This window comes from Cydia pomonella, chromosome 26 (assembly GCF_033807575.1).
Source record: "Cydia pomonella isolate Wapato2018A chromosome 26, ilCydPomo1, whole genome shotgun sequence".
Classification (NCBI taxonomy): Eukaryota; Metazoa; Arthropoda; class Insecta; order Lepidoptera; family Tortricidae; genus Cydia; species Cydia pomonella.
The window spans coordinates 9,440,581-9,462,263 of NC_084728.1; the positions used below are offsets into that span (position 1 = coordinate 9,440,581).

Sequence of the window (21,683 nt, forward strand, 5' to 3'; positions counted from 1 at the left end):
CAAAACGCATTACTCCCTTGGCCATGGCCATTGCAACCAAGAATGTATTTTACGGCTCGTACAAAGATGTTCGTGAGAAAACTTCCAACTTACATTTGACAACAATGTTATATGTAATAATGGTCAGTAAATGGTTGTAAAGATTGTAAAACATAGTGTTTAGAATATAGTGCTAGAATGCCTGGAGATTTAAAACGGCATCGGCATAGTACGTGTCATAGTACGTGTCAATGGACCCGGGTACGTCCTTAAACTACGTCCAAAAGAGAGGTATGGGCATTGTGAATGTCATCTCGCTTTGTGTGGTAGGGCACAGCCAGTGGATGTCATTCCAGATCTAGAGCAGAGCCCAACTGGAGAAGTACCTCCACCTTACAGAAAACAGCAGCCAAATAACACTAGACCCTACTCATAGTGTTGTGTTCCTGCCGGTGAGTAAGGTTGCCAGAGCTCAATGAGGGGGGGCGGGTTTAGGGTCGGCAACGCGCATGTAACTCCTCTGGAGTTGCAGGCGTACACAGTCTACGGAGACTGCTTACCATCAGGCGGGCCGTATGCTTGTTTGCCACCGACGTAGTATTAAAAAAAAACCACGATGACGCGCTGATTTGTCATATCTAACCTTTAATGACATGGCAATACGAATCAACGCATGCGCCGTCATGAATGACACGATCTATAAGTGTAAAAATAGTAGATTGTTAACCAAGGAACTCATTTAGTAGAGCTCAACGAGGGGCGGGAGGGGGTTAGGGTCGGCAACGCGCATGTAACCCCTCTGGAGTTGCAGGCGTACATAGGCTACGGATACTGCTTACCATCAGGCGGGCCGTATGCTTGTTATAAAAAAAAAACTGTTGAGGTAGCTTGGTGCTCGAACGAGTACCAAGCATTATGTTAATGCTTACATTGAAGAATTAAGAAATTGACACACACACACTCTAATCCACACATGTAGTGAGCGGCAATAGGCAGAGAAATGGTGCCTTTCACCCGAGTTTAACACTCTACTTTTAATTTCTAATACGATGAAATAAAAAAACATGATTAAGAGGCTGTCAATACCTAAAGCGCGCACACTGTCTATTTGTATCGGAGTAAATGAGATAGCACTGTCGCATGTTACTGGGCCTGGGCAAGGGAATAATAAGAAAAATATTTAAATAAAAAAAAGTGGATTCATTAGTGTAATATTTTACTTAACAGCGATTTAGATGTAAATGTTTTGAAATTGTAAAACCCATAAGTCAAAACAATAAAGACATAAAACCGTTTAATTGTGATTTTAAGACCAATCTTTGCAATTATTTTCTATCGAGCCGATTTCGTTCAATCGTGTATCGAGTACGACCACGGTCTTTGAAATATAATTAATATGAACATATATTTTTCTTACTTGACTAAAACAAATAGTCTTTCTTAAAAAACTGTATAAGTAACATCAATTTCAAGGACATTGGGTGTTGACAGCCTCTTAAGTTAAACTTTTATAGTTCCTATTTCTTGAGGGACCTTTTCATTGACAATTTAGGTAAAATAAAAGTATCGTTAGGGCTTGTGCACAAATCACGCGCGCGAGGTTTTTTCGGTTACTTTTTGACCCCCTCCTCCTCCTTGGTGATATTTGGTGAGGTTCTTGGCGACCCGAAATTATCTGAAAGAGATCACTTAAAGGGATAAGTTCGCCGTAGTACATTTATTGTATTCTCTCTGTGTGATGTACTTATTTTGTTCAATAAATTGTTTTACTACTACTACTACCTACTACATTTCGTTTTGAAAGTGTCCATAACCTCCAAAAGCCTTGTAAAAGCTTTATGCTTATTCGCAAATTTGTAGGCACGCATAATCTGGCGCTAAGTGGAAACGCGCATAACGCTTTATGCGACAAGCGGGCCGTTTCTACGTCGGCACAGAATTACTGGATGAGTCAAAATTACAGAGCCTTGAGCATCGCCGTCGAGTCGCTAGCCTATCGGTGTTCTATCGGATACATTCCGGGGAGTGCGCACAGGAACTGCACGATCTGATCCTACCTTCCCCTTTCCATCATCGGACATCCAGGTATGGGGAGCGAATGCACCCGTTCGTGGTAAACATTCCATTTGTTCGCACTAAACGGTTTGCCTCCTCTTTTTTGTTACGGACGGCTAAAGAATGGAATGCGCTCCCGCCATCTGTATTCCCTGATAAATATGACCTCGGTCTCTTTAAAGCAAGAGTGAATAGGCTACTACTGAACCGGTGAGCTCCATCTTAGGCCCTGTCTTCACTTTCCATCAGGTGTGACTAGAGCCAATCGCCGATCAGTTTTTAATAAAATAAAATAAAAAGCGGCCAAGTGCGAGTCGGACTCGCCCATGAAGGGTTTCGTACCATTTATGACGTATTAAAAAAACTACTTACTAGATCTGGTTCAAACCAATTTTCGTTGGAAGTTTGCATGGTAATGTATATCATATATTTTTTTAGATTTTTTATTCTGTTATTTTAGAAGTTACGGGGGGGGGGGGACACATTTTTCCACTTTGGAAGTGTCTCTCGCGCAAACTATTCAGTTTAGAAAAAAATGATATTAGAAACCTCAATATCATTTTTAAAGACCTATCCATAGATACCCCACACGTATGGGTTTGATGAAAAAAGATTTTTTGAGTTTCAGTTCTAAGTATGGGGAACCCCCAAAATTTATTGTTTTTTTTCTATTTTTGTGTAAACATCTTAATGCGGTTCATAGAATACATCTACTTACCAAGTTTGAACAGTATAGCTCTTATAGTTTCGGAAAAAAGTGGCTGTGACATAATCGGACAGACAGACGGACATGACGAATCTATAAGGGTTCAGTTTTTTGCCATTTGGCTACGGAACCCTAAAAATGAGCCAAGCGAACGTTTTAAAGAGGAATTCCTAGTTGCGATATTTCCATACAAACGTTCTCCACTGTTAGGTACCACCCTGGATTTTTAACCTAGAGCAATGAGTTTTTCAAATAAGATCAATATCATCAGTATCTGTGCCGCTATGTTTTCCCTTTTCGGATTATTTTATTTTGAAGAAACTTACAGCGCATCGAAAATCGCAAAAACTGCTCAATTGAATTGATTGCAAAAAAAGACAACAATATCCAAAAAATCAATACAGCGCCATAGACTATTTCCTCCTCTTATAGTTGCCAACATTTTATAATGATTGGTTACGTTTTGGAGGAGGAAACAGTCGAGAGCGAAACCTCGATTTTTGATTTGCGTGGGAATTTGAGTTCTAGCTGCAGTTGTCCTTATTTGTAACCAAAACTGTTATTTATCAAACCACGTCACATCCAGCCCTCTATTTCCGTGACTAACTGCGAGTACCTCATTACACACAATGACTACACTTTCTACGACTAAATTATGTATTTTTATATCATTGTAGCAAGTCACGTCAATCCGTCACATGTCAGCGCCATGGACCCGGAAAATATGATTTAAAAAAAGAAAGTTCGTCGCACTTGCAAAATTTTATGGCTCCTCTAGACGATGGCCCAGCGCTGGACCAGTGATATAAACTAAAAATCAAAATTGTAGAAATGTATTGGGCAAAGGGTTCCAGTCTCATGACGACCGGTTTGGCCTAGTGGGTAGTGACCCTGCCTACGAAGCTGATGGTCCCGGGTCCAAATCCTGGTAAGGGCATGTATTTGTGTGATGAGCATGGATATGTGTTCCTGAGTCATGGGTGTTTTCTATGTATTTAAGTATTTATATATTATACAGGGTGGGGTATTTGAAGTATACATTTTGTTTTTAAATTTTTACTGTATTAAGTTCAAAAATTATTAAGTATTGTTTTAAAAATATATTCTTCAGGGTTGGCAAATTCATGCGAAACATAATGTCTGACATATGTCCACCTCTAACAGCAGGCAAATGTAAGCCCTTATCATCCCAATTTTCAGCATCTATTCGCACATTTTTCGCATTATCTTAGTACATTTGTGTCGAATAGTCGGTTTTAACTTTTTAAATTTCATCAGCTCGTTAGCATAGACACGTTATTTTAGATAGCCCCACAGAAATAAGTCACGAGCTGCAAAATTTGGGGAATTTAATTGGCATTAATTCATACAAAAACCTTGTACCCACTGACTTTAATGTTTACAGGGGCAATTTTCTGCTAGAATGAAACCTAATATAAAACAAATGTAAAAGTTGTATCTATGAATATTATTTTCTACCATTCACACAAAAACGGCTGATCGGAGTTTCTTTTTATTTTGATACCATTTTGACCGATTTACTGAGTATTTTTAGTCTGTTAGAAATGTCAAGAATGAACATAAAGTTATATACAAAGTGATTTCGGGGTCGTGGAGCAAGAGAACAAGACATCACACAGAATTCAAAGATGAGTCTAATGATGTTGCTCATTATTTATTATCACTGGTAAATATCAATTATGATTCTTTTTCAGATGACAAGTAGAAAAAAACATGTTTGCGTACAGTTTGGTCACCCTACTCAATGTGACGTCTTGTCGCTTTCCATACAGCGTATGTCAAAACTCATAGGGTGACCATGATTACTTCATATAAGATTAATTTTACTTGAAAAATAATAAAAATTAAACTAATTAAGTATCTTTCAATCAAATACTACCGTATGATAATGTAAATCATTTATAGATTCAGAAAAAGTGGTTCTGGATCACGACCCAGAAATCACCCTGTATATATAGTTTTGTTTTTTAATGCATTAGGTAAGTAGGTTTATTGTGCGTATATTTTTTTAAGTAAGTAGGCACATACTTTAAGCAGTGTGCAGTTTTGGCACCGAATTTAGGTCATTCTTTCCAATGGCCTATAAAGCATTCCATAAACATACATTTGCACGGAAATTCCCGCCTAAAGTGGGATCTTATGGCGCGTTCAGACCTAAATGAGCGGTTGAGGGTTTTGTGTGATTTATTAGGTTTTCTTTTCAAAAGTAAATAGTATTTATATCTTGAAGTCTTGATCGTCTTTAAGATTATGAATCACTTTTCCTTTCTTTGTTCAAGTCACATTTGATACTAAAAAAATAAGTGACGGAACCACGATGTCACAAACATGCTTAGAGATAGAAAAAAAAACACCTTTTTTTAAACTTGTCATTGCCATTTAGCATTAAGTCCGCTACTTATACATTGTTATATAACTTATATATAATTTGTGCAATAATGTTCAAATAAATAATTATACTTGTACCTAACAGCTTTAGGGTTTACTGATGCCCGTTGAATCCAGGAAATTCCAGATTCTTTGGGCCGTAAGTAATGAACTTTAAAGGGCTGTCACAATAGACCAATGCCTGGTCGACGTGGCATTCAAAGGCCCACAAACTACAATAATAATAATAATTCCTCTCTCTGCAGCCCTGACCACCGGCAGCTTGGGCCCTGCCCCGCTGCTGGCGGCACACTAGGTTAAGTTTTTTAGAATGTGTTTATATGTGTTTTGTATAGTATTTTTTAATGTATTTTTATATTTTACTTTTATATCCATATTGTAAAAAACATAACCCTAAGAAGAAAGAGAAATAAAGGAATAATAATAACATCTTTAGGGTTGCGTCGTGAGTTAATACAAATTGCTAGTTTTTGAGTTTGCCGTAGTTGGATAAATACTATCAAAATAGTGTATAGCATTATGTATGGTCACAGACTTTATATTTTGGCCCAGGCGACTCAGTCCAAAGGCACGCTGTACGAATCGTCGACGATCCCAAACTCACAAGCGGTATTGAACCTTTAAGTCTAAGGAGAGACTTCGCCTCCTTATGTGTGTTCTACCGCTTGTACAATGAGCTGTGCTCTGAAGAATTGTTTGACATGATGCTCACGGCTACTTTCTATCACTGCACTGCTCGCCGTCGGCAGGGGGTTCATCCTCACACCCTAGAACCTAAATGGTCGCGCACAGGAAAAAAGTCAGAAATCTTGTCATATGATGACAAGATTTCTGGACGACCCCAATGTAAACGAGCGACATTGCTGCCAGATAAACCGTACGGTTTTCGCTCGCTGTTTATACAATGAAAAATAGCATTTAAGTGTTTTTAGATATAAAAAAAAGCGGCCAAGTGCGAGTCGGACTCGCCCATGAAGGGTTCCGTACCATTTATGATGTATTAAAAAAAACTACTTACTAGATCTCGTTCAAACCAATTTTCGGTGGAAGTTTGCATGGCAATGTATATCATATATTTTTTTTTAGATTTTTCATTCTGTTATTTTAGAAGTTACGGGGGGGGGGGGGGGGGGCACACATTTTACCACTTTGGAAGTGTCTCTCGCGCAAACTATTCAGTTTAGAAAAAAATGATATTAGAAACCTCAATATCATTTTTAAAGACCTATCCATAGATATCCCACACGTATGGGTTTAATGAAAAAAGATTTTTTGAGTTTCAGTTCTAAGTATGGGGAACCCCCAAAATTTATCGTTTTATTTTTATTTTTGTGTAAACATCTTAATGCGGTTCATAGATTACATCTACTTACCAAGTTTGAACAGTGTAGCTCTTATAGTTTCGGAAAAAAGTGGCTGTGACATAAACGGACAGACAGACGGACATGACGAATCTATAAGGGTTCCGTAGCCAATCCGTTTTTGCCATTTGGCTACGGAACCCTAAAAAGAAGAAAACAACAGGTCTCCTTTTATACGCCTCAACACACTTGTATTCATAACACGCCTATCTTATCATTCTCGCGTCGATCCATCTCAGTACAGTCGGCAAACAAACATGAGCGATCGGTTTTATCTTAGTATACTTATAAAGGAGCTTTGTAATGCCGCTGTTAATAATCTATAATAACGAATATTGATATACATTGATGTAGTATAATTAACTGGATCCACAGTCAGCCAAAAAAATGGCCCCACCAATTGGGTCTATAAATATGTAGGTTTCTATCTACTGTCTATTATCTGACTCCAAGGGTTTAACTAATTGGTGAGAAGGGAAAGTCACTTAGCACGGAAAATACAAAAGTTTATTACTTCACTGTTACACTACACAGATCAAGGTTAAAACTTAATTGCTTCTACGAACACTATACCTATGTATAGTTGGGAGAGAACCGAGCTAGTCGAAAGGCGGGGGACAACTGCCGGGGCCCGCGCCTCGCGGCTTGCACGTGGAATGCCATGTCAGCATTCCTGCAACTGTGTACACATGTGTCCCTACAATAGTCCTCCCAAATTTTTTCTTAAAAAAAAAATTTTTACAAAATAAAATAAAATCATAAGTTCAGTCAACATGAATAGCTTGGTATCGCCTCTCTGCCAGTGAACGTTCGACCTAACACTTCGCTGTAACCGTATACTGCGCGCTCTGCACTTCGCGGCGGCCGGCGGGCGATACCAGGAATTCATTCTCACACGATAATACACTACAGGGTATTATGACTACTGTTGTTTACAATATACAATGTAACTGCATGACCTGCAATGAATGGCAAAATTTAAAGTGCACATAATTCGAATAAAAATAATCACGAAACTAAAATGGTGCTTTCATAACTTAAACCTAAAAACACTAATCCTTAATGTCACTTGCACAAGAAATAACGGGAAAAATTCTTTCACAGAGCTGTATTAGGCTGGACCGCTTGGGGTGGTAGGGTTTGCACCCGGACCACTGGCTGCGTCAGCATACTCGCGGCTCCGACTTCTTTACGTAACCAACGTCTGGTTTTGTGCACACAAAATCTTCTAAATACGAACAGCAGGCTGATCGTTATCAGGCCTGCCACCACTATCAGTATAATGGATAATATGTTCAATCTCGTCTCGACTTGCGTGACGTTTGAAACGACTTGGGCTTGAGCTATAACTTCATTATTGGTTTCCTTGCTCTGTCCGTAACCCATCTTGAACTGTTCTGATGAAAATAATCTGTTGCAATGAAATCTAATTGAAATAACGAATCTTTAAATATCTAAAATATTGAACAATACTGCAAATAAATGACATACTTATTTCTTGTGCAACGACTTCCAAAGTAAAACATTATATCTAAGCATGTTGTTACACGTGTTGAAAACTACTTAGTTTTGCGTTTATGCAATGATATAGAATCAACTAATTGACAATTACAACAATAAATGAATAAAACTAATAATGAGTTTAACCTCATACGATAACATGTGTTGTAATGATGCAAAATGTAATTACTCACAGGTTAGCTAGTTGTAGCTACATAACCAGTATAACTTGACCTACTGATATTCTATATCAAAACGAATAGGGCTGCGGACGACTCGTCCACTCTTAGTTGTCCTAAGGCTAGGCCGTAAATCCGTAGCCTCAGGTCTCAAGTTAGTCTGTCTGTCAGTTATGTCGGTAGTAGTTTGATCCGACTCTAAGTCGCTCGAATCATTTAATAGATATGCTGGATTGAGCAATTGAAATATTTACTACACGGTCAGGGAGCTTAATTTTAAAAACTTTATCATAACGTTTCACAACTTTAAAAGGTCCGTCATAGGGTGATTTAAGTGGGCGTCTAACTGTATCATCGCGCACAAAAACTTTAGTACATGTTCTCAAATCGGGATGGACAAAGAATGATTTTGAACTACTATGAGATTTCAGAGTGGGCTTTAACTTACCTATTGTTTGACGTATCCGTTTCACGAGACTATCGTCGTCGCCTGACTCTGCTTGATTCGTATCATAAAAATCACCTGGTAATCGTAGATTCCTCCCGAATGTCATCTCGGCAGCGCTAACGCTATTGTCGCTTCTTAGTGCTGCACGGAGACCAAATAAGACTGACGGTAACTGGTCTACCCATGACTTACAGTCTAAGCTTGCCTTAAGCGAGGTTTTCATGGACCTGTGGAACCTCTCCACCAATCCGTTGCTCTGCGCGTGGTAGGGCGTTGTTCTTAATTTTTTGATACCTAAAATTTTGAGTAAATTATTGAATAAATTGCTCTCAAATTGTCTACCCTGATCGCTGGTCAGCTTGAGTGGGCACCCATAACGAGTTATCCAACCGTCGTAAATGGCTTTCGCAACACTCTCTGCGGTGATCTCTTTGACGGGAAAAGCTTCCGGCCAACGCGTTTTCCTGTCTATGACGGTAACACAATACCTATACCCCTCCTCCGTAGTGGGTAAAGGTCCTACTATATCCACGTTAATGTGTTCGAACCTATCGACGGGTGGATACTCATTAAACTCTGACAAGGTGTGCCTTGTTACCTTAGCTCTTTGACAGTGTAGACAGCATTTCGCCCAAATTCCTATATCACGATTCATACCTGGCCAGAAGAACCTACTAGTGATCATTTTCCTTGTAGTCCTTATTCCTGGATGGCTAAGGTTGTGTACTGACTCGAATGCTACTTTCCTAAAGTCAGTAGGCAAATAAGGTCTAATATTGCTAGTTGAAGTTTCGCAATAGATTGCCTTATCGCCAGTGGGCAAAAATACCTTTCTGAAATGTGAGCTGTTGTTTTCGCCGAGCGCTTCGTTGGAAATGAAGTTGTCACGTTGCTGTGCGTCAGCAACTGCACCGTAGTCGAGAATCGTGGGACAGGAAACCGTTTCTATTCGCGATAAACAATCTGCCGGAATATTATTCTTACCCTCTACATATCGAATGTCTGTTGTAAATTCGCTAATAAATAACAACTGCCTTGCCCTACGAGGCGTTTCCTTGTTGTTATCTCCGTTTTTGAATGCATAAATGAGAGGTTTGTGATCTGTAAAAATGATTAAAGGTTGCCCTTCAAACATTTTTCTAAAATAACGAACTCCGAGAAAAATTCCTAACAGCTCTCTGTCGTAAGTACTGTACTTCTGTTGTGCGTCCGTCAGTTTTTTAGAGAAATATCCTAAAGGTTTCCATGAGTCTCCTACCTGTATCTGTAGAACTGCACCAACTGCTCGGTCTGATGCATCTGACATCAGCGCCATGGGAGCATCAACGTGAGGGTGAGACAATGTAGCCGCGTTTTTTAAGCTTTGCTTACATTTCTCAAACGCCTCAGTCGACTCTGCTGTCCATACGATCTTGGTTTTGTCCCGCTTCTTGCTGTTATGCAGATACTTGTTGAGCTCTGCTTGGTATGATGCTGCGTTTGGTAAGTGAGCACGATAAAAGTTAACCATACCTAGAAAACGGCGTAAGTCCTGTACCGTCTCGGGTTTCGGGTAGTCTGTGATTGCTTGCACTTTCTCTGGCAATGGCCGTATGCCCTCTGTAGACACCTCGAAACCTAGAAAATCCAGTTTCGACTTACCAAAACAGCATTTTGACACGTTGATGGTGATTCCAAACTGGTTCAACCTCTCGAACACAGCTTTAAGGTGTCCCTCATGTTCTTGCTCCGAGTCGCTAGCTATGAGAATATCGTCAATGTACACAAAAATAAAATCAAAATTTGGGAAAACTGTGGTGTCCATGAATCTCTGAAATGTCTGCGCTGCATTTTTCAAACCAAATGACATTTTTGGGAACTCCCACAAACCGAAAGGCGTAATTATGGCTGTCTTCTCTATGTCTTCATCCGCCACCGGAATGAAGTGGTATGCCCTGTTGATATCTATTGTCGAAAAAATCTTTTTTCCTGTCAAAATGTACGTAAAATCTTGTATGCGCGGGATTGGATATCTGTCGGACTTTGTGGCCTGATTTAACCGTCTATAATCTCCACATGGGCGAAGTTCGCCGTTCTTTTTTGGAACGACATGCAACGGACTTGCCCAAGGACTTTTTGAAGTCCTGCAGATACCCAACTCCTGCATAATTCTAAATTCTTCCCTTACCTTTTTGTAGCGATCCGGAGGCAGTGGTCTCGCTCTAGCGAAAATTGGAGGTCCTCTGGTCTCGATATGATGTTTGATGCTATGGCTAGGTGGTTCTCTGAAATTTACGGGTTTGGTAATGTCCGGGTAATTACTTAGCAAGTCATGGAAAGGGTGGTTTCTATCTAAAACTCTAATTGACGGATTACTACAATGCTCAATGGATCCGATTACACTTAAGTAGGTTAAACTGTCTAATAACCTCTTGGATCTCAAATCTACAATAAGACCATAATTAATTAAAAAATCTGCACCCAATATAGGTTGTCGGACATTAGCAATGATAAATGACCATTTATATGCTCTTCGCAAACCTAAATTTAAATCTAGAGTCTTTATACCATACGTTTTAATTTCTGAACCATTAGCGGCATATAATCTACACACACTTTCACCGATAAAGTACTTGTTTTTGACCGGTATTACACTGACCTCGGCACCCGTGTCGATTAGAAAACGAAAACCACTGTTAGAGTCTGTCACTGACAAGCGGTGCGACGGTGGAGTTGTACAAGTTTCCGCTACCTCTTGTACTCCTTTTAGTTTCCCGACGGCTCTGTTCTCCAAGCGCAAGGTGGTACGCATCGTTGCGCCTTCTCTCTATACCTGTAGTGGTAAGAACATAGCCAGTCAGGGCTTTCAGGCGTTTTTCTGGTGGTGCTCCTTCCGCGCGATGCTGAACGGCGACGCATGTTCCCTCGTGATGCGGATCTTCCTCGCATTTGACAACGGCACCGATCCGACCGCTTTGACTGCCCCTCCAGACTGCACATCCTAGCGTCGAGTTTCTCCAAAGCAGCTAACACCGCTGTCATGTCCGGGATGGGCGTTGCTCCTTTTCGCGAGGACGATGTTTTTACCTCGGCCAAGTGGGCAGTCGGCCTCACCGCCTCTAGCACCTTGTCTGCGATGGCGGCCAGACTGTCCAAATTCTGCGTGTCGGCGACTGCAACTGCTGCTCTAGCCGCTTGAGGTAGGTGATTCTGCCACAGAATACACAGCGTCTGGTCAGGGACGTTGCCTCTCGCTAGATCCCTCATCTTCCTCAACAGGTGTGATGGTTTTTGGTCGCCCAGCTCCATATCGCTGAGGAGCTTCTGCAGCTGAGCCTTTGCAGAGTCCTCATAAATCTCCAAGAGCTTTTCCTTAAGGGCAACGTACTTCCCTGTTGCTGGCGGCTGAAGCAGAAGGTCTGTGATCTGCCCTATCGCACTCTTCGTCAGCTTCCCCAGCACTAGGTCATACCTCGCCTGGTCCTTGAGGTGCTGTGGATTTAGGATGGCCTCCACCTGCAGGAACCAATGCCTGGGCTGGTCCGCCCAGAACTCTGGCAACCTTGATGCCACCGTGACAGCTGCCAGGTCCAACTGCCTGTTGGTCCGTTCCTCTCTCGCTGCAGACGACGCGTCCGCCGGCGGGGGGCGCTGGTCGCGCTCCCTGACGCCGGGCGCCTCGCATTCACCGTCCGACATATTAGAATGTCTTTGTGTACTTGCCCCGGTTCACTCCCGCAAAATGAGTTGCCCCCGATAAACAGAAAACAACTTTCCGCACTAAATCGTTTATAGTCACTATCGCGTTTTTATCGGGGTCACCACTTGTAGGTTTCTATCTACTGTCTATTATCTGACTCCAAGGGTTTAACTAATTGGTGAGAAGGGAAAGTCACTTAGCACGGAAAATACAAAAGTTTATTACTTCACTGTTACACTACACAGATCAAGGTTAAAACTTAATTGCTTCTACGAACACTATACCTATGTATAGTTGGGAGAGAACCGAGCTAGTCGAAAGGCGGGGGACAACTGCCGGGGCCCGCGCCTCGCGGCTTGCACGTGGAATGCCATGTCAGCATTCCTGCAACTGTGTACACATGTGTCCCTACAAATACATAGAAAACATCCCTGACTCAGGAACAAATACCTGTGCTCATTACACAAATACATGTCCTTACCGGGATCCGAATCCAGGACCGTCGGCTTCATAGGTAGGGCCACTACCCACTAGGCTCAAATCAGCCGAAAAAAACGGCCCCACAAAACTAATGCTCGCACGGCTTAGGCACGACTTTTGCTTCCAGTCTCGTTTCGGCCGTCGACAACGACAACTGTCAAATATGATGAAATGTTCTGTGAAAAAATGCGCTTATAATAGCAAAACAACAAGAAAATAAACCGGCCAAGAGCATGTCGGGCCATGCTCAGAGTAGGGTTCCGTAGTTACTCTTCCGTCACAATAAGCTAAACTGGAGCTTAAAGTATAGTAAATTGTTAACCAAGGGATGAAACGGTACCTTTCACCTGAGTTAAGCAAATAGGCAAATTTTCATAATCAGTACCTAATTAAAATAAGTCTTTTTACTATGAATGGAAAACTTTTTGCGATAACTCAAAAACAGCTAAACTCATCATGTCCGCTATAGTTTTCATTTAATGTATTTCTTAAGCTCTACTTCCACGATTTTTTTCATATTTTTTGGACCTATGGTTCAAAAGTTAGAGGAGTATTGGAATTAGTCTGGTTTCACGATGTTACCCTTCATCGAAAAGTGACTGGTAAATATCAAATGATATTTCGTACAAAAGTTCCGAAAAACTCATTGGTACGAGGCGGAGTTTGAACCCGTGACCTCCGGATTGCAAACAAGCATACGACCCGCCGCCCGCCTGGTGTTATATGCGCGTTGCCGACAATTTCAAAACCTATACACTCCTTTTTAGGGTTCCGTAGCCAAATGGCAAAAAACGGAACCCTTATAGATTCGTCATGTCCGTCTGTCTGTCCGATTATGTCACCGCCACTTTTTTCCGAAACTATAAGAGCTATACTGTTCAAACTTGGTAAGTAGATGTATTCTATGAACCGCATTAGGATTTTTACACAAAAATAGAAAAAAAAAAACAATAAATTTTGGGGGTTCCCCATACTTAGAACTGAAACTCAAAAAATCTTTTTTCATCAAACCCATATGTGTGGGATAGGTCTTCAAAAATGATATTTAGGTTTCTAATATCATTTTTTTCTAAACTGAATAGTTTGCGACAGAGACGCTTCCAAAGTGAAAAAATATGTGTCCCACCCCCAGAACTTCTAAAATAACAGAATGAAAAATCTAAAAAAAATATATGATATACATTACCATGCAAACTTCCACCGAAAATTGGTTTGAACTAGATCTAGTAAGTAGTTTTTTTTTATACGTCATAAATGGTACGGAACCCTTCATGGGCGAGTCAGACTCGCACTTGGCCGCTTTTAAGAACTAACATTCTAGGCTTACATTTTTTTGTGCATAAAGTTCTATATTAAAATAGATCAGTTATAATTATAACGGTAAAAACTTCCATTGATCAAACATACATGTCAGTGTCACAGAATAGAGTTAATTTAGACCTCATTATGATGACAGATCGACACCTCATATTCAAATCGAGCAAAAAATTACGATTATTAATAATGAATAGAATCAAACGTTACTTTGTGGAAATCCATACATTTTTTTTATGATACAGGAGGCAAACGAGCAGACGGATCACCTGATGGTAAGCGATTACCGCTGCCCATGGACACCCGTAACACTAGAGGGGTTGTAAGTGCGTTGCCAGCCTTTAAGATGGGAGTACGCTCTTTCCTTGAAGGTTTGAACTGTTTGAAGGTGAGTAAGGTTGCCAGAGCTCATCGAGGGGGGGCGGGTTTAGGGTCGGCAACGCGCATGTAACTCCTCTGGAGTTGCAGGCGTACATAGGCTACGGAGACTGCTTACCATCAGGTGGGCCGTACGCTTGTTTGCCACCGACGTAGTATAAAAAAAGGTCGTATCGGTCCGGAAATACCGCAGGCGACAGTTAAATCCACAATTTAATTAAACATTACTTTTCTAATCGGTATCTTTTCGCGGATTAGCAAAGGAATATTTTAGTTTTAATTTACAATTAGTAATTTCAATTGACAACTTTATGTAGTAAAGTATTAAAAGCCTGCTAGCTTTCGGCTACGGGCTTAATCAGCATTCGTTCGTAAATTCTTGTTTACCGCCCTTAAGTTCTTATCGTACTATTATTTATACATATACATCATCATCTTCCTCACGTTGTACCGGCATTTTGCCACGGCTCATGGGAGCCTGATGGGGTCCGCTTGGCAACTAATCCCTAGAATTGGCGTAGGCACTATGTAGTTTTTACGAAAGCGACTGCCATCTGACCTTCCAACCCACAGGGTAAACTAGGCCTTATTAGGATTAGTCCGGTTTCCTCACGATGTTTTCCTTCATCGAAAAGCGACTGGTAAATATCAAATGATATTTCGTACATAAGTTCCGAAAAACTCTTTGGTACGCGCCGGACCCGTGACCTCCGGATTGAAAGTATTATTTATATACATAATGTATTATAATACTAAGCTACGGACCTCTAAAATAAATGACAGTTCCTTGTACGAGTACAACTTCATTATAATTATAACATTTACAACGTTCAAATATGTCCTATGCTAATATTTCGCGGGTCCGTTCCAATCCGGTCCCGGGGCGCGATTCTGATTTTACACCTTGTAACGGTTTTGATTTTATTGCTTGAAGACGCTCACGCTCAGTGTTTCTAGGTGAGCGGAAAAAAAATATCGTATCTGAGTCTCAAAATTATCAAGCCTATCAAAAAGGCACTACCCCTAAATTTTCCTGCAAAATAAGCTTACATGACCAATGTATAATCAAAGAAAACGCAATTTTCGTCCAAATTGCACAAAAATAAGTTTTATATCTGTGTATTTTTGTTAGTAGATCTAACGATTTACAGGAAATTTCGAAATTTTTGACTTAAACCGAGGAGCGGAACACCCAAAAGTTGCAATTTGGGGCCTATTTCTAAGGGGAAGTGTCACATTTTGCTTCAAATACCGGTAAAATGGGGTGAGTAGGTTTCGTGTGGAGAGCTGGGTTATAAGTGGGGAGAGAAGGGATGGGAAGGGAATTTAAGGCTACCGCTACAAAAAGAATGTATTCCAATTTAAAATGGACCTATAGTAATGAGTAATACTCATAACAAAAAAAAAATCGATCCAACAATCTTCCAAAATCACTTTTGTACGAAATCCCATGTCACCCCAATTGCGAGGGACTACGGGGTGAGGTGGATTTTCCTGTTTATCGTCAATGTTATGAAATGGAACTACCCAAAATAAAATACAAACTTCCGGAACACTTATTATCCAGTCAGTTTGCATGTGTACAAATAAAATGTTATCGAGGTTTGAATGTCAGTTTTGACCCTACTCACCCCACGGTACTAGACTTTTTTAGTGGCGTCGTCCAAGGGCTCAAATAATCGTACTTTTGCGTAAAATAATGCTCTTTGGAACGTACATCGTACCAGAGGCAACACTGACTCACTACTCATAGTGTTGTGTTCCTGCTGGTGAGTAAGGTTGCCAGAGCTCAATGAGGGGGGGAGGGGGTTAGGGTCGGCAACGCGCATGTAACTCCTCCGGAGTTGCAGGCGTACATAGGCTACGGAAACTGCTTACCATCAAGCAGGCCGTATGCTTGTTTGCCACCGACATAGTACTAAAAAAAAAACTAGTCGTGCGTGAAATGCTCGCCAATCACAAAGACGATCGTCAAATTCGTATCAAAATAAGATGTAGACCATAACAAGTCATGAAATCTTAATCGAGATTAGTAATAAATCAGTTTGTGTGTTTTACGGTTGTTCTAACTGGTTATTTTGTTAATTCTATCTAACATAGGTAACTGTTTAGAATTTAGAAAGGTCTTAGTTAGGTACCTGGGCAAAAATGATTTTCGTTGCCTTGTGTTTTTGTTCCGGAAAAATGTGACAGAGTGGAGCTTTTTGTATGTAATTTTTTTTTTTCAATTTCCTCATGTAAAATATAATTTTGATAGAAGACAGATGCAAGCGTGACAGAGTGGTCAGAAACAAGACAAGGAAAATAATTGTGATACACCTACCTTATGCTTTCTTTAAAAATGAATATACAATTAAGACTTTCAGGAGTATGTTTTAGTTTGTTGTTCAAATTACCTCAAAGATGTCGCTGTTCCCGCGGCAAACTAGATAATAGTAGTATTACTTAGAGCCTATACAAGACGATCGATGTCGGTCCATACATACATACCTGACAAACTAACATACAATAATAAAAAATTATAAATCTAAAAATCATTTTGACGACGCAGTTTTCGGTTGTGCCACCTGTTTCGGTGCGGGATTTGGGAGCTTCCCGCGGGACCGCATAAAAGTATCACACCCTTCAGCCAGAAGTCCGCGCTCGCGATGGTGATGGACGCGCTTCACATAAATTTGTAAGTAGTGTCTATATAATTATGGAAGCACAGTAGTCCCCAGCAAGCTCGAATTTCACCTTCCCATACAAACGGAGTTTTGTTCTCATTTTAAAACTACGTGTTGGATTATAATGAAACTTTGCGCGTATAATGACATGAAGTATGTCTAGTCCTGTAATTAGTTAATATTTAGCTCCAGTTTATAAAATAAACGAAATAGAGCAAAAACAAGTTTTGTATGAAAAAAAAATATTAGTTCTATTTTAGACCTATGGTATCTGAAGTTACATAATCGAAGCGCTTGTGGCCTAGCGGTAAGAGCGTGCGACTTGCATTCCGGAGGTCGCGGGTTCAAACCCCGGCTCGTACCAATGAGTTTTTCGGAATTTATGTATGAAATATCATTTGATATTTACCAGTCGCTTTTCGGTGAAGGAAAACATCGTGAGGAAACCGGACTAATCCCAACGAGGCCTAGTTTATCCTCTGGGTTGGAAGGTCAGATGGCAGTCGCTTTCATAAAAACTAGTGCCTACGCCACATCTTGGGATTAGTTGTCAAGCGGACCCCAGGCTCCCGTGAGCCGTGGCAAAATGCCGGGACAACGCGAGGAAGAAGCGAGAAAGAAGGTATCTGAAGTTACATAAACTATTAACAGGATCCTTTTAATCATGCGACAAAAGATGGCAGTAAATTTACTGTGGCTACAAAATTTACTTTGACAATCCACCTCTATTTCAAATAGCTTTTGGTAGGTGTAACCAATGGAAACCACTTACAAACAAAAGAATTCAAATCTCTTGTAGAAATAAATATAATTTTAAACAGACAAAATGACAGCGTATAAACTATTCCTAATTAATAGTAATTAAAATGAACATAAAAAAACAAACTCGGAATTAAATTCCCAAGAATCTACAGAAATACCAGTTTATGTTAGTCTCAGTTTATTCTTGAAAAGCTTTTGTTGGCGCTGTGGCAACACCGCTAGCTTGTCCACAACCAATGATGGATGGAGATGCGAGTCCAATCTGCCAACATAGACGACTAGAATGGCGGCCATCCAGAAAGCGCGATGCTAGCGCCAGAGTTTCGCACATGCGACACATCGCCGTGCAGCGCGACCCGAGCATCGCTCTCTTCCATTCTAACCACCGCACTGAACGCGCGTGTCCTAGCCTAGTGGGTAGTGACCCTGCCTATGAAGCCGATGGTCCCAGGTTAGAATCCCGGTAAGGGCATTTATTTGTGTGGGAACACAGATATTTGTACTAGGCCAGACAGGTCATCAATGTATATGAAGGGAGGTATCAATGTAAATTGGTTATAGTAAAATTCAAAACGTTTTATGAATATACGGCCCACGCAAGGAATTAATATTAATAGTCGACAATGAAATATATAATCATTAGTTAAATAGCCATTATTTTGTCTTCATTAAGTTGTCTTGAGGTTATAGGGCGTCGTAGTGAAAATGTTGGAATTTTTATATTAATTGTATTATCGATCCATTTGTATGCCACAATATTTTTTTCTTAAGACCCAGTAGGTTTGTATTCTTTTCTCACTCTCACTAAGCATAAGTGCGAGCGAGATCATGTTTTCGAATTTTTTTTTTTGTGTATACTTATATGTTAAAGGCACCAGTCATGAGACATTTAAGAGAACATTTGGAGTATTTTTAATATTTCACCAACATCTGTAAAAGTTCTACCGCTCTACGCATTAAAAGTTGAATGTTCTATTCGTCCTTTATGTTTTCTATGTATTTAATCAAAGCTGCTGGAATTGGTTTCAATATTATTAACAAATTAAAAATATGTTTTTTTGCTCCATTAATTTTCAAACTAATAAATATACTTAAATGAAAAATTAAATTTAAGCAGCTCTTTGGCTCTTGTTTATGGTAAATGTTGCCAGAGTTTAAAAACTGATGATAAATTCTTATTTTACAGGATTTGTCTATACCATCCCATTACTGGTGCCAGTCCCATTATAGGGGTGTTTACTATAATATAAAAACCCGCCCCGACTTCGCACGGGATACACAAAACCTTATCAAAATATACACCAAAACCTTTCTCAAGACATAATACAAATTATATCATTCGATTGAAAATAATAGTAAAAATTTGTATGATACAAGAATCACTCTATTGATAAGTGAAAAACACATGATAAAGATAAAGATATTTTATTATTCAAGTAGGCATATTACAATGCGCTTATGAACGTCAAATAAAGCTACACCGGCTCTAACCCTACACCTCTGACCCGAGAAAATTTAAATCCCCCCTCAATTGGAGGAGATTTCCCTATATGGACCGGCAAGAAACTCGGTAGGATACCTACATCTTTTCAAAACATTACATCTTATAATTAACATGCATGCATGAAATTGAAAATCCATTCAGTAGTTTTTGAGTTTATCGGGAACACACAGACATACATACAGACAGACGCGGCAGGGGACTTTTTATAAGGTGTAGTGATAATACTTTTTTGATTAAGTTCCATACTGAATAGAAACTTGCTTTAAATTCTCGTGTAAGTTTCCAGAAAATTCCGAGAATGTTTTGCTACTTGTATAACATTAAAGATGTCGGTCTAAAATGAAGTATTTTATGATAGATCTATTTTTATCTATTATTCCTTTTTTACTAATTAAAATATAATAAAGTAGCTATACAAATAAATACCATAGACATCCACCTACGCATGTAAATCAGCTCGACAATATCATTATAATATGTAATGTATGCACGCGATAATGGTATGATTGATCGCGGTAGTGTGGGAGACCCAGTACTGGTAGATACACAAGTTTTTTACAAACTAAAAATTAGGGTATAAATTTATTTACACAATTTATACAAAGGTATTACAGGATACGTACTAAAGAGGCTGTCAATACCTAAAGCGCGCACACTGTCTATTTGTATTGGAGTAAATGAGATAGCACTGTCGCATGTTACTGGGCCTGGGCAAGGGAATAATAAGAAAAATATTTAAATAAAAAAAAGTGGATTATTAGTGTAATATTTTACTCAACCACGGTTTAGATATAAATGTTTTGAAATTGTGATTTTAATTGCAGACCCATAAGTCGAAACAATAAAGACATAAAACCGTTTAATTGTGATTTTAAGACCAATCTTTGCAATTATTTTCTATCGAGCCGATTTCGTTCAATCGTGTATCGAGTACAACCACGGTCTTTGAAATATAATTAATATGAACATATATTTTTCTTACTTGACTAAAACAAATAGTTTTTCTTAAAAAACTGTTTAAGTAACATCAATTTCAAGGACATTGGGTGTTGACAGCCTCTTAAATGTAAAATAGGCCGTTGAGGTGACGAGTACGAAGGATGCTGGTGGCATTTCCTCGTTGTATCCTAATGCTGATACGTTGTGCGAGGTAGCCGTCAGCTCTTCGGTCACCAAGTTACGTCAACCAGACGCTTCGCGATTTCTGCAAAAAAATTGTACGCGCTGGGACCCCATGGACCTAGAGTTTCAACGCCAAATAGTACAAAATGGTACTCTCTACCGAGGCTCTTATGTTTATTAACTTTCAAAATTTCGGTGCGTTCTGCCGTTCCGCCCGCTTTCACATCAGTCAGTTGGAGGTGGGACGGTGCCAGTGTATCTACGCAGGTAGCATCCCATACTCACATCCGTCCTAAGCTCCACGGAACTAAAGATAGGTACCCCATTAAGAGGAATTCCTAGTTGCGATTTTTCCATACAAACGCTCTCGACTGATTCCTCCCTGGATTTTCAACCTAGAGCAGTGATTTTTTCAAATAAGATCAATATCATCAATATCTGTGCCGCTATGTTTTGCTTTTTTGGATTATTTTATTTTTAAGAAAGATACAGCGCCTCGAAAATCGCAAAAAACGGCTCAATTGAATTGGCTGTAAAAAAAGGCACAGTATACAAATATGACAAAAAATATCCAAAAAATCAAAACATAGCGGCATAGATTATTTCTTCCTCTTGCAGTTTCCAAAATTTCATAAAGATTGATTGCGTTTTGGAGGAGGAAACAGTCGAGAGCGAAACCTCGATTTTTGAGTTTTTTGCGTGTGAATTTTAGTCCGAGCTGCAGTTGTCCTTATCGCACGAATTAGAGGCGGAGACAGTTTCTAAATATACGTACACAGAAGGAATAGTGATGGGCATAACATGTTAATGGTTAAAATGAGAAAAAATACACCAAAAACCAACAGTCGATCGCCGTAATATAACCAAAATAACACGTAGTTCTAAGAAAAGGGTGCCATGTGTTTTCACACTCATTAATGTAACAACTATTATGTTATGTACCATGGTTTCGTAATAAAGATTTATATTTTATGCTATTCTAAAATGTACCCGTAATGGCCTGTCACTTCAAACCGTTTTTTTGTATTTTTTTACATTGCAGGTCATGTAGTGCTTATGTTTAGTTATGTTTACTATTAAAGGCCTGTAGACAAAGCTAAGTAGGATAATAGGTACAACCTGCTTATTTTGATTAAAACAT

At 39.6% G+C, this 21,683-nt stretch overlaps 1 long non-coding RNA gene across 1 annotated transcript; it reads left to right on the forward strand.

Moving 5' to 3' along the window:
* The first annotated feature begins 1,038 nt into the window (after window positions 1-1,038).
* LOC133532129 (uncharacterized) lies at window positions 1,039-20,382 on the forward strand. Its single transcript, XR_009801650.1, has 2 exons — window positions 1,039-1,173; window positions 20,171-20,382. It is a non-coding gene; the product is annotated as an uncharacterized LOC133532129 (long non-coding RNA).
* The last annotated feature ends 1,301 nt before the right edge of the window (window positions 20,383-21,683 follow it).